This window comes from Tachypleus tridentatus, chromosome 11 (genome assembly GCF_004210375.1).
Source record: "Tachypleus tridentatus isolate NWPU-2018 chromosome 11, ASM421037v1, whole genome shotgun sequence".
In the NCBI taxonomy this organism is placed as follows: domain Eukaryota; kingdom Metazoa; phylum Arthropoda; class Merostomata; order Xiphosura; family Limulidae; genus Tachypleus; species Tachypleus tridentatus.
Window position 1 is genome coordinate 70520303 of NC_134835.1, and position 12854 is coordinate 70533156.

Genomic DNA, 12854 nt, shown 5'->3' on the forward strand with positions numbered 1-12854 from the left:
ATTTATTCAAATACATAATTATAGCTTTAATTTTAAAAATAAAAGAGATCGTGGTTATTTATTCGAGCTTGGATTATTCTAAATTTATTTGTATAATGGTTGTACGTTGGAATTGAAACAACTATGTGGAATGAAATAAATTTGGCCCGGCATGGCCAGATGGTTAAGGTGCTCGACTCGTAATTCGAGGATCATGGGTTAGAATCCCCATCGCACCAAACGTGCTCGCCATTTCAGTCGTGGGGCGTTATAATGTGACGGTCAATCCCACTATTCGTTGGTAAAATAGTAGCCCAACAGTTGGCGGTGGGTGGTGATGACTAGCTGCCTACCCTCTAGTCTTACACTGCTAAATTAGGGACGGCTAATGCAGATAGCTCTCGTATAGCTTTGCAAGTTATTTTACGATCCTTCAATTTTACATTTTATAAGTATTTAATCATAATAATTCCATAATAATAAACCTTTAATCAATCGTTTCCAAAATTTTTTGCACGTGTTGATCTCAGAAATATTTATTTATTCAAGAATTTAAAAAAAAAATCAAATAAATGAGGCACTAATCCAGTTTCAAAATTTAGATGACGCTGCAGTCGACACGCTGAGTATGAGACGAAGATTTATATAAACATATAGGTACACACAATTCTTACACATATATTTACATTTAAATGACATTTAAAGCTGTTTCTCGTATCGACAGTAAAAATAATTAACAGCAAAAGACTTATTTCAGTATACCATTAGAAAACCCTTGTGCGACAACAAACATATTCTTAGCAATAGATTTATTTGATTCCAATAGTGCATATTTGTGTATAAAAAACATTTTAATACTAGTAACAAACGTCCTCTTAACACCATATTTACTACTATCCTTCTATAATATTTTGGTTTACAGCTTGTTTAGGAGTTCTGCATGGCCAGGAGGTTAGGGTCATTCCAATATTCGGTGGTAAAAGAGTAGCCAGTTGACATGACTGGTGATAACTAGCTGCTTTCCCTGTCTTTCATTGCTAAATGAGAGACGGTTAGAACAAATAACGCGAAACTAAAAACAAATAAGCTTCGATAAGAGAGTTCCACTGAAGCACAAACCATTACGGTTACGTTATCGAAAAACTGAGTGCCCAATAAAGATTTGTTTTGAATATCCGCGTAACGCTACACGAGGGCTATCTATGCTAGCCGTCCCTAATTTAGCAGTGTAGAACTAGAGGGAAGCCCACCCCTTGGGATATTATTTTATCAACGAATAGTGGGATTGACCATAACATTACAACGCCCCCACGCTGAAAAGGCAAGTATGTTTAGTGTGACGGGGATACGAACCTACGACCTTCAGGTTATGAGTCGAGTTCCCTAACCACCTGCTATGCCAGTCCAACCAAAGAAAGAAGAAAAATAACAAAGTAGTGATTATAAGATAGTTTATTACTAGTAGTAACAGACCTTTTTCATAAAACATATTGTTTGAAAACCCTTCTAAAACTATATTTCTATATTCTATATTTTCCACAGCAATACTTCTTTACAGTTTACTATATGAAGTTGTTCTTAAAATTAAAATCAAATAGTTTTTTACTGAAGATGCTTAGCAACTCTTCTAGTAGAAGTTTTGCTGGATTGCTGTTTGTGATTGTAGGTTTTAAAATACCTCACAATTCTACATTCCATTTTAAAATAAAGCGGGAAACAAAGTACCTTATGGTCTTTTTGGTTGATTACTCTACAGTTGTCTGATGATGATAATCTCAGTTTTTGTGCATAATTGAAAATATTAGTTGTAGAACGTAAATTAGATGGCGCTGTGATAAACATATTTAAGAAAGTAGATTTTAGGCTAAAGGAGTTCATAGTGTTGCTATACAAACGGCTATAAACCGATTTTATACATAAAGACGGCTGTTGAAATTGTTTTAAAATAAAAATATATATATATATAAAATAAGTAAAGGTACAGTATACGAAAAGGTCAATAATTATTGAAATCAATGTATTTCTTAGTCCATTATGTATTATATAGTAATGCACTTTGTCTGTACACTTGAAAAGAGACTATAAAATATATCAAATTCTTCTGTTAGAAGCAATAAATTCTTGCTGAAAGTTTGTCATTCTTTTAAAATATTAAAATTTCCACTTCGTTTTACACTATACGAATATATTCAAGAGCAGTGGAACGAATTTCACAGTTTGCTCTATCTTTAAATAAGCTTAAACATATCGTATTTAAATTAGTTTAATCAAATGCCATAAATACGTCTTAAGTTATTTGACTTTGAAATTTATAACTGGTAGATGTTGTTTTTGAAATTGGTTTACTTGGAATAAGAGTTCTGTTCCGGGAAAAACGCTGGAAGAAACTTAACAGTCTCGAAGAACTGTGTGATCTTATTTTATTTTTAAATTTGATAAAAGAAACTATGACTCAATATATGGGACTTTTTAACAGGCCCGGCATGGTCAAATGGTTGTGTCGCTTGAATCACACACAATTTGAGGATCGCAAGTCCAAATCCCCGTCACATAAGATGAGTTCGCCCTTTCAGGCGTTTGGGCGTTATAATTTGACGGTCAATCATACTATTCGTTAGTAAAATAGTAGCTCAAGGGTTGGCGGTAGGTGAGAATGATTAGCTGTCTTCCCTGTAGTCTTATGCTACTAAATTAGGGACGGATAGCGCATATAGCCCTCGTTTTGCTTTGCGTTTCAAAATAAACCAAACGTTTTAACAAGTTGCGTTTGATATTTTGGACAGGGAAAATAATTTTGTAACTGTGCCATTTTTAAGTAACCCAAGCTCTGTACGAACAGAAATGCATTTTTGCTGCTTTATAGTAACAGTTAATTTTGTTAACGTTTTTTTTTTTAATGTAAATCAAAATAAAATAATGTAACACATTTATATATATTGAAACAGATATGGGTTTTCAACGCTAAAATCAGTGGTTCTGTTCCCATCAGTAAACACCGTAGATAGCCTTATGTGGTTTTACTATAAAACAAAGACCAATTTAATTTTTCTTACAGAAATAAAACATTACGATACTAAACTGTTGAGAGACATAAAAAAATGGATAGAAAGATTCGTTCTGATAAATAGATTAACTCAAATACAAGAAAATATACAGATAAAAAGCTATACAGATATAAAATATTTTATATTAAAATTATTCTTAGATAGACAGACAGATAACTGAACAATCCGAAAAGTATCTATCTTTGTTCTGAAACTTACAAATTTCTCACACTGATTACTATGTCCTTGAGAGGAGAACCAGGAGTCTTAGACAAACCACTCATTTCCTTAGTGTTCTTGATTTCAAATTTCTACGTTCTAGTAGCTGATTACCTGGCCACACAACGAGATTGTCTAAAGCACACATGCTGTAGTTTAAAAAAAATTGACCGTTGTGCCTGAGGGGGTCAATCATTAAACACATCTTAGGGACTTCCCATCAAATATTCCTTCCTTAAAAACTTAACAGTCACAGCATATAAGTGGATATTGCACTATCCAATCTGTTACCCATCAGGGTAAAATATAAAACAAATGATATATTGAGCCTTCTGTAAGTGATAAGCTTTCTTCCAACAGAAAAATCCCTGTGCTGTGAAATTAGTGACAAAATAAGATTGCTTTGTCTCTCAGGAATCTTTTCTTCCAGAGCTAAGAAGACGAAGAAGAAAAGGCAACTTTGTCTTCACAAAGAAGAAAGTTCATCGTTGAAAACAAATCATGTTTAATAATTTATTTTATTAAGAATTCGTAGCAGTTTTTGTTATGGAGAAGTTTCACTGCAGTACACTTGAAAGGTAACATCTTTTACTTATTTCAAAATAATTTGTTTAGAATTAATAATTCAAATGGCGAACAATTTTTTTTTTATACTGACATTTATTTTGATATCAAAAATAAACAAATTGAATATTTTTCAATTTCAACACACGCGAAGTGAAAGACAGTTTTAATAAGTGTTATACGGTGAAGCCTACCACCTAGGTAACGGCAGATCTCACACAAGTTTTTAACTAAAAGTTACCTCTTACATGAATCTTTCTATATTGATTTAAGGATACAATTATGCTAACACAATGGCTTTAATGTATGTTTACTAATGTTTTATTGTCTACATTTTAATTTTGTTGTTACAGTTAAAATAGTGTTAACAATTGGACTTGGTTGTTTACTGCATCATTTGTTCATTCCAAGCTATATTTATTCTATTAGCTATATTTCACACAATATTTGTTATCTTAAGGATGAATGATAACTATAACGAATAGTAAAGTGTTTGAAATACCGAAATACCACCATCTGAGGTAAATCAAGTGGCACAAGTTTGTCAGGTTTTTTGTTTTTTTTAAGAAACACGGAATACGATCATAAGATACTTAAACGACGACATAAGATAGTTCAACAACGATTCCACCGAAATGATTTAGTAAGGTTGTTTAAAATAAATTGAAGTGGCAAGTTCTGACATCAACTGCTATTCAATAACTTTAGAACTAATGAAAATAAAACTTTGGCCTATTACTATAACTATTACTATGGCTTAGAAATATATTTTTTTCATTCAGCTGTATAATTGCTGTAAAAACCGTTAGTCGAAACACCATCGTTTTCCCTAAAATGTTATGATTAAAATCGTGATTATAGAATTATAAGAATATTAATTTAGTGATTTTTACTGAAAACAAAGTACAATTGGCATATTACTGTCGATCAAAGGTCAGAGAGCAACACACACATACATATGTTTTTATACGCACAGCATTATACATATGTTTCAAGACGTAGAACGACCCGGCATGGCCAGGTGGTTAAGGCGCTCAACTCGTAATCCGACGGTGGCGGGTTCGAATCCCCGTCACACCAAACATGCTCGCCCCTTCAGCCGTGGGGGCGTTATAACATGAGGGTCAGTCCCACTATTCGTTGATAAAAGAGTAGCTCAACAGTTGGCGGTAGGTGGTGATGACTAGCTTGCCTTTCCTCTAGTCTTACACTGCCAATTTAGGGACAGCTAGCCCTCTAGTAGCTTTGCCGAAATTCAAAACAAACAAACAAGACGTAGAAAGAAAAAATAAATAAACCGTAGAGAAATCAAATCAACAGGTAACAAAAGTTAGAAGAGAAATAAAACTTAAGATGAATGACCTTTCAGAAACTCCAAATACCTACAGAATAAAATACTTTTATATTTTATATAAATAGAAACTCAACACAGAAATGTTAAATTATAGTTATGTTTTTAGGATTAAGTTTAGATCTATTTTCAAGACTATATGTTTCTAATTGTTTTTTAACATAGGAATCCCTTCGCTTGATTATGATTAAAGTTGTTAATTTTTAACATAATGAAGTGCCCAGCTTCTTAATTTTACAAGAAAAGTACGTTGTAACGACTGAAAATGCAAAAAATTTACGTCTTCATGCTGACCAATTTTCTAACAACTTTATCATGTTATACTATATGTGGACGATTTCAATTAACTCTTATATTCCGAATGTTCCGTCACTATAAATACGAAGTAAAAAAAAACACAAAACAAATTGTAATGTTAACCTTCTTATAATTTATTATCTCTATAGTTGTAAACCTAAGCACAGCCCAGTGGTTAGCGTATCAGACTGTGGAGCTCAGGTTCTGTGGTTCGCTCTCCATTATTGGAAAAAAAAAAAAAAATGAACGGGTAGATAAAATTGTACTTTTCGCTCTGTCACCGTGCTTGTGTTATAAGAGTAAGGGTTAACTCCTACTGTTCCAGATTACAAGAGCTAGTGATAGGTATGTTAGCCAGCTGTCTTCCTTTAGTATGTCACCTCAAAATTAATAAAGACTAGTGCAGATAGCCCTCGCGAAATCCACCAGTAACAGACGGCGTAAGTACACTTCTAACATTAGTTTAACTTAAAAGTGCAATTAATTTCCTGTGGTCATTACGCATACGATTACTATAATTATTTTACTTAATTAATTTTTGCAAAGTCTCATTTTTTGGTTTAATGTAAATTCTTTTAATTGCAAAATGCACTTTTTGTCCATTTGACCCCGGATTGAGTCTACGAGTTAAAAATTTCATTTATTCTTAAATTCAGTCGATTGTCTGCCCTGTCAATTTGTTTTAGATATAGAAATCAGATATCTACCTATCGAAAATCGAAATTTGTGTAAGAATATGTAAATTTGAAATATATTTCGTACTCAAGTATTAAGAGACATGTGTTGTATAGCTGTAACGAACCCGAAAAATAGCAAACGTTTTATAATCTTCATCAGGGCAAGAGTTAAGAATGAAGGAAAGTCTATTAACTAATACATTTAAACAAGGGTTAAATCAACAGAACAGTGCAGTTCACTTGTTATTAAAGTTATCTTTAGTGTTTTGTGGTCCTGCGATTAATCGTAGCTCTGGTACTACAAAGATTGAAATTAAGTATGTAAATGTAAAAACAAAAATACGAAAATGTTTGGGAAAGCTCACGTGCGGTGTGAAAGAGATCATGAACTCGCTTTAGCTTACTGCACGTAACTCTTTTATATGTGTACACGTATATCTTTCACTTAGTAGGCAAAAAATAACAGTTTCTGACAAGTGGCTAGGGTATGTTTATAATTTCTGTATTTGTAAGCAGTGTAATACGTTTTTTACTTAGCTCAACGAATGTATTTTGGAGATGTATAACTGGAAGTAGGATCCCTTGTAAGCAGATGCACTGGTTTTCTGTGCCCAGCCAAGTTAGGGACTAACAAGCGTGAAAACGCTCATATCACACACTCGACTCCACGTGTAATTTCCCACCATACTCGTTTGTAACACATTTCACTCCTATGCCAATTTCCGAGGAACATTACCGATATCCTTTTTTTGAAGTAATTTAAATGTCCAGAAAATTAAATAAAGATCTAACTGTTTAATTTGTTTGTTTTTCTTCCATGTTTTTTTTCTCTTTTTTTGTTACGGATTTTCATTGAATCCAGGAACTAGTAGTGCTCAGAATTATTGGATTTTAAACTTAAACTTGAGTTCTTTTCAAATAAAGCTAGGTTTTCTCGATTAATAGTTTTTATATATCTTGAAAAATAGATATAGGTAAAAGAAATAAAGTATTTGAAAGGCAAACCTCACTGTAAGTCTATAACTTATGTAAACTATTGGTATATGAGCCTGAATGTCGTGCATGGCTGGTGTCTAAAACCGCACACACAGTAGCACCTGATGTTACATTCTGGTACGTATAAGGTAAGTCTGGCCAGAAAGCCTGTTGTAACATGTAAGTTCATTGAAAAGTTATTAGGTCTCAATGGATATTTTGTTTTTATTTGATTATTTCTTTCGACGTACACGTGTAAAAACTATCATCTATTGCTGTATAGGGAAAGAGACGAAGGATGATAGAAAATTGGCATGATTTTTTATAGGTGTTTATATCATACGTGCTGTTTTTGTTCGTTTTTTACGGAGATTAAGTAAGCTTTGGACTTTTTAATGCAATTAATAGTTTCCTAAATGTATACACTTTATATTCCAAAATCATTAATTTAATTAAACCAAGTGAGTGAATTGTCTCAAACATATACATAAAAGGTACTGTGGGAAACTGATTGTTTTTCAGACATTGATTTGGTCAGATAAAACAAAAGAAATATTGCATGTTTCTTATTTCCTTCATTATATATTTTACTTTACCATGGGATTTTGATATAGGTGCGACTTAACTACAGTAAACAATGTAAGAAACTAGAAGAACGATGTGAGTTAAATACGATAAAAAATATAATAAATTAGAAGAACAATGTGAGTTAAATATAGTAAAAATATAATAAATTAGAAGAACAATGTGAGTTAAATACAGTAAAAATATAATAATTGGAAGAACAACCGTAAGCTTTACAAGATGATTAGACTGTCAACGATGAATTAAAAAAAAAATTATGATCAGAAATCTTGGTCTTTAAATAAAGTATAACATATATTTTTAACACATTATTTAAACTTACAAAAGAAGAATATGCTAGTACGTTAGAACAACTGAATGCCCGCTAAAACACTGAAGTTATCAAAAACTGTTTCGATACTTGTGGTGGGCACAGTATATGTAATCCATTATGTAGCAATGCATCTAACAACATACAAATAGGTTCATGACGCTTAGTATGAGAAGTTATAAAATCCTATAAAATTAATTTTCAACACTAATTTGAAAACTAATTTCCATAAGAAATATATGACTTAATCTTACAAAAAATTCACGATAAATGAGGGACGTACGCATCTGTTTTCGAGAACGCAAATTTAAGATATCTTCTGAAGCGTTTATAATGTATCAGTATTTATTAAGAACTATCTTTACGTTACATAGTTTTCTTTAGCTTAGAAGTTTTCTAGAATCCACGACACACTATATATACTTTGGTTATACATGTTATACTAAAACAGTCAAATAATCAACTTTTTTCTAAGTACACAGTTAAAAACGTAATTACGAAACCGTAAACGGTCTAAAACAAACACTACATGTTTTGACGTCGAATTACGTTCTCCTCAGGACTGTAAAATCAAAATTAGTAAAAGTGTGTATATATATATGTGTGTGTGTGTGTGTGTGTGTACTTAGTGTGTGTGTATATATACAAAGAGCTATTGGTCCTGTGACTAAATTTATATAGTGAATTTAAAGACGACCAAACCGTATGCATGTTTTCTGGCTTTTCAACAATTTATCCTTATTTAAGACATGGTAATTATTGTATCTCATTATTCCTGTAGTTTTTGAGTATTTCTAAACGATACATTATTTGGCTCAGAAATAACAACACGTTTTCCTATTGATTAATGTGACCGTTATTACATGCATGTTCAACTAGTGGACATTTTATCTTTTATTCTGAGCACTTCTCTTAGGTTCATTTATTCTAAATTTTAAACTTCTAATTTGGCCAGTGTACACACAAGCCCATTTACATCCAGTTTTTAAATATTCGTTTTATCCATTAAATTAATTAAATCTTTAGTTTATTTTATAATTTGATTAATTGTGTTCATAAGTCTACAAATCAGAATAACATTTTGCTTAATTTTCTAACTTTTCGAAAAACGTAACATGATAACTGTTGGGCACGCGGTAAACATAGCATTTCCGTTTTATTTAGTTCATCAAATGGTCGTTTTGACTTACTTTTATATCATCATTAGTAACTTTAGTGAATTATGATACGGAATTATGAAATATTAGCTAAGACATCTCTGCACATTGCCATGTGTTTAATTAATAGCAATCCATTTTCTTAATGTTCTTGTTTCGAACACAACTTTAAGGACCTATGAACATAAGAGTTAAAAACTCCTTTTTGTGTGAATTCTTATGACATCTTTCTTGGTCCATGATCGTTTATTATTTTAATTCTATTTACATGAGTACCAATAATTCAGGCTCCCCAGTGGCTCAGCGGTATGTCTGCGGACTTACAACGCTAAAAACCGACTTTCGATACCCGTGGTGGGCAGATCACAGATAGCCCATTGTGTAGCTTTGTGCTTAATTCAAAACAACAACAACCAATAATTTAGCCTTTTAATGGTGTTAACAGTTTTATTTTTCCGTATTTGCTAAATTGTCATAAAAGCATGTTATTGAATTAAGCTTGGACTGCTGACACTTAAGCTACGTAAGTTTATATTTATAACAGTGTTTAGCTACGTAAACACATTTTGAAAATAAAACAAAAAACTGTGTTTATATGTACGCAAACTAAGATTATGAATTACTAATTACCACAGCTGGTGTTTAACTATTAACACATATTATAGTGACAACACATTGACGACTGCTTATTCTAGCTTATACTTAGAACAACTAGGATCAAGCCATTCATGTAAGAATGCTTGTAAGAGCTGGTGTTTAGGCAATCAAGACAAAGTATTTAATAATTCAAAAATATATTTGTAACAGACCATTCGAGCTTATAAATCTTTACAACCAATGTTTAGTTCTTCGAACGTGTACTTGTTTAAAGCATTTGAACATATGCCTGTTAAAGACTGAGTTTAGCCTTCCTAACTTGTATTTGTAATGACGACAACAATGTTTACATATTCTAACATACATTTATTACAGCCAGTAGTTAATGTAGTAAAAAGTATATGTCACAGTTAAATTAATTATGTGTGACTGGCAGTGTGGGCTCTATAAAGTTTTATACCGTAACAGTTTGTGCTTAGCTATTTAACTAAATATCCGTATTTAGCGCTTGGAATTCCTAGTTATGACAACCAGAGTTTAACATCTAAATTAGGTTTCACATATGATAATCACTTGCTAAAGTATATCTGGCATGATTAGGCCAAATAGCAAAATGATAACTTATTAGAAATAATGATCACAATTAACGTGTGTAGCATGTTACCTCATTTTTCTTATGTCTTTCCACACCTTTAAACACTGTAAAATGATTGTTTTTGTATAAATACCTTGAACATACAATATTTGTATGTATAATGTCAAGCATTGTCGAGGTGGATGGGTTTTACCTTTTAGGCAGAAAAACTTAAAAATCAAGCAAAACATAACATTAACTATTTTCTTAGTTATGTTCTTTCCTGAGGTAACTTTCGTTAAATGATATATATTATTATATATGTTATGAGATATCTTTTATTTACACAATAAGATCTGTATAACTCAGTTACAAGTGGCAAATTAAATAATAGACTGGGATTTATAATTTATTGTTGCTTTAAGCAGTTGTATCTAAATCAGTTAGTATTTTAAGCATTTTAAGAATATAAATTTCTGTTTTGTTTCGTTTTTACTCATATAGTGTTTATGTACGAGTTTATAATGTTTAACACCGAAAGTAGGCTAGAGGTAATACAGTTAGATTTAACTCCCCATTATCTTCACACCGTAATGGAGTAAACTATGAACGTATAAACCCACAATAGGTGAGACGCTACTTTCTGAACAGTTTCAACTCTAATATACCCAGTTAGGTTATGGAGTTATTAGTTGGTCATCATGGTATGGGTTTTATTGTTTTAGCTAAAACAAGACAACAGCTGACACAAATCTTTACAGCTTTACAATATAACCACAGTACACAGGAAAATTCGCTGGTAACAGCTAACCTAACGTATTATATTACAAACCACAATTATATATTTACACTATAAACAAGGAGAAAACATTAGTTAAGAAACTTTTACAGTTTTCAATATAATCACAATACATGTTAAAATCTGACTGTAGTTAACCTAAGCAATTATTTAAAAACAAAACATTTATACCTCTACACTATAAACAAAGGAAACCATGAGTAAACACACGGTTTTTACTCATTTTACATGGTTTTTGTTTTCAAAACCATGAAACACCAGCTGACGTAAATATTCACTGAGATAAAGTACTAAAACCAACACTACGAATGTTATAGAATTAAACACAATTTTTCACAAGCGTATTAACATATTTCCAATATTAAGTACGATATTTCAAAAGTTTTAATTTATTTACGCTGTAGATTTTAGTGTAGAGACCGTGCGATCCACAGATACTTACTGTTCTTCATCTATCGCACGTAAGCAAGAAAAATTCGAATGCAAATATTGTGCGTATGTCTTCTTAGTACCCCGCTGACTCAGCGGCAGGTCTGAGGTCTTATACCGGTAAAAACCATGTTTCGGTGCTCAGATCACAAATCGTCAACCGAGTAGCTTTGTGCTTAATAACAAAAACCAAAAAAAAATGCTCTTCCTAATGCAGTCCTTTAGTTCTCGTGCCCGAACGTGATATTCCAGTAACTTTCTTCTCTCAATGATGTAACAATTGTTAATCAACATCTGCAGGCCCAGTTTTTTTTAGACCTATAGAGACAACTGATATTAAATAATTAACATAATACACTTTTAAATTCTAGCTTCATTCCAATAGTACCATCTAATTCTAAGTGTCATGAATAAACGTACGTAAGCAAAACTGTGACCACACGACAGATGTCGACAGATTAACAAGCTTTTATACTTCTTAATTTAAATAAAGCTTTACTAATTTAAAAGACAGTAGAGTGCGCCATTTTTAAGTTTCAGTTTTAGTTTTTCATTTGTATTTTAACTTCAGATATTGAAATGCCATTTTTGTGTGTATATACAGCCACATCAAAACTACGTATATGGAAGTCTTTATTAAAATACCTATCAACAAGCATATGAAACTACCTAACAGTGAACAAGATTTTTAATACAAACGCTAAATTGTTTTGCGGGGTTTAATTCAAAAATTTCGAAGAAAACTACACAAAGAGCTATTTTCAGTAAAAGTAGAAGACAACTAGTTAACAGCACCAACCGCCGATTCTTATGCAACTCTTACTGAATAGTATAGTTTGGCCGTCGTTCTTATAACGCACGTACATCCCGAAAGCCTACAGGACTTTTTTTTCTTATTTTTCGGCAATACATCACAAATTTTCAACACTCGAATTCACAGTCTGACCACTGTCCAACGTCACGATCGGCCCTTAAATTTAGAGCATCGTTGAGCATTCATAAAAAAGCAATAATTAATATTTTCTTTAACATATCTGCCAAGATTATAGTTTTGTTTAATCTACGTATGTAGTTAAATGTTTAATAATCATCGTGTTCTTTAGTTTATCCGCCAAATATAAATGTATATATCAGTTTCTAAATATCAACTGTTCTCATTACTCCATAAATGTTTAAAATCTCAATATCATTATAGTCATATAAGTACCAATATGCTTTTTAATATACTTAATAAATCTATAATATCAATAAACATGTATAGAGACCAAATAGCCAATCTCTTCTTTAGCACAGGTAC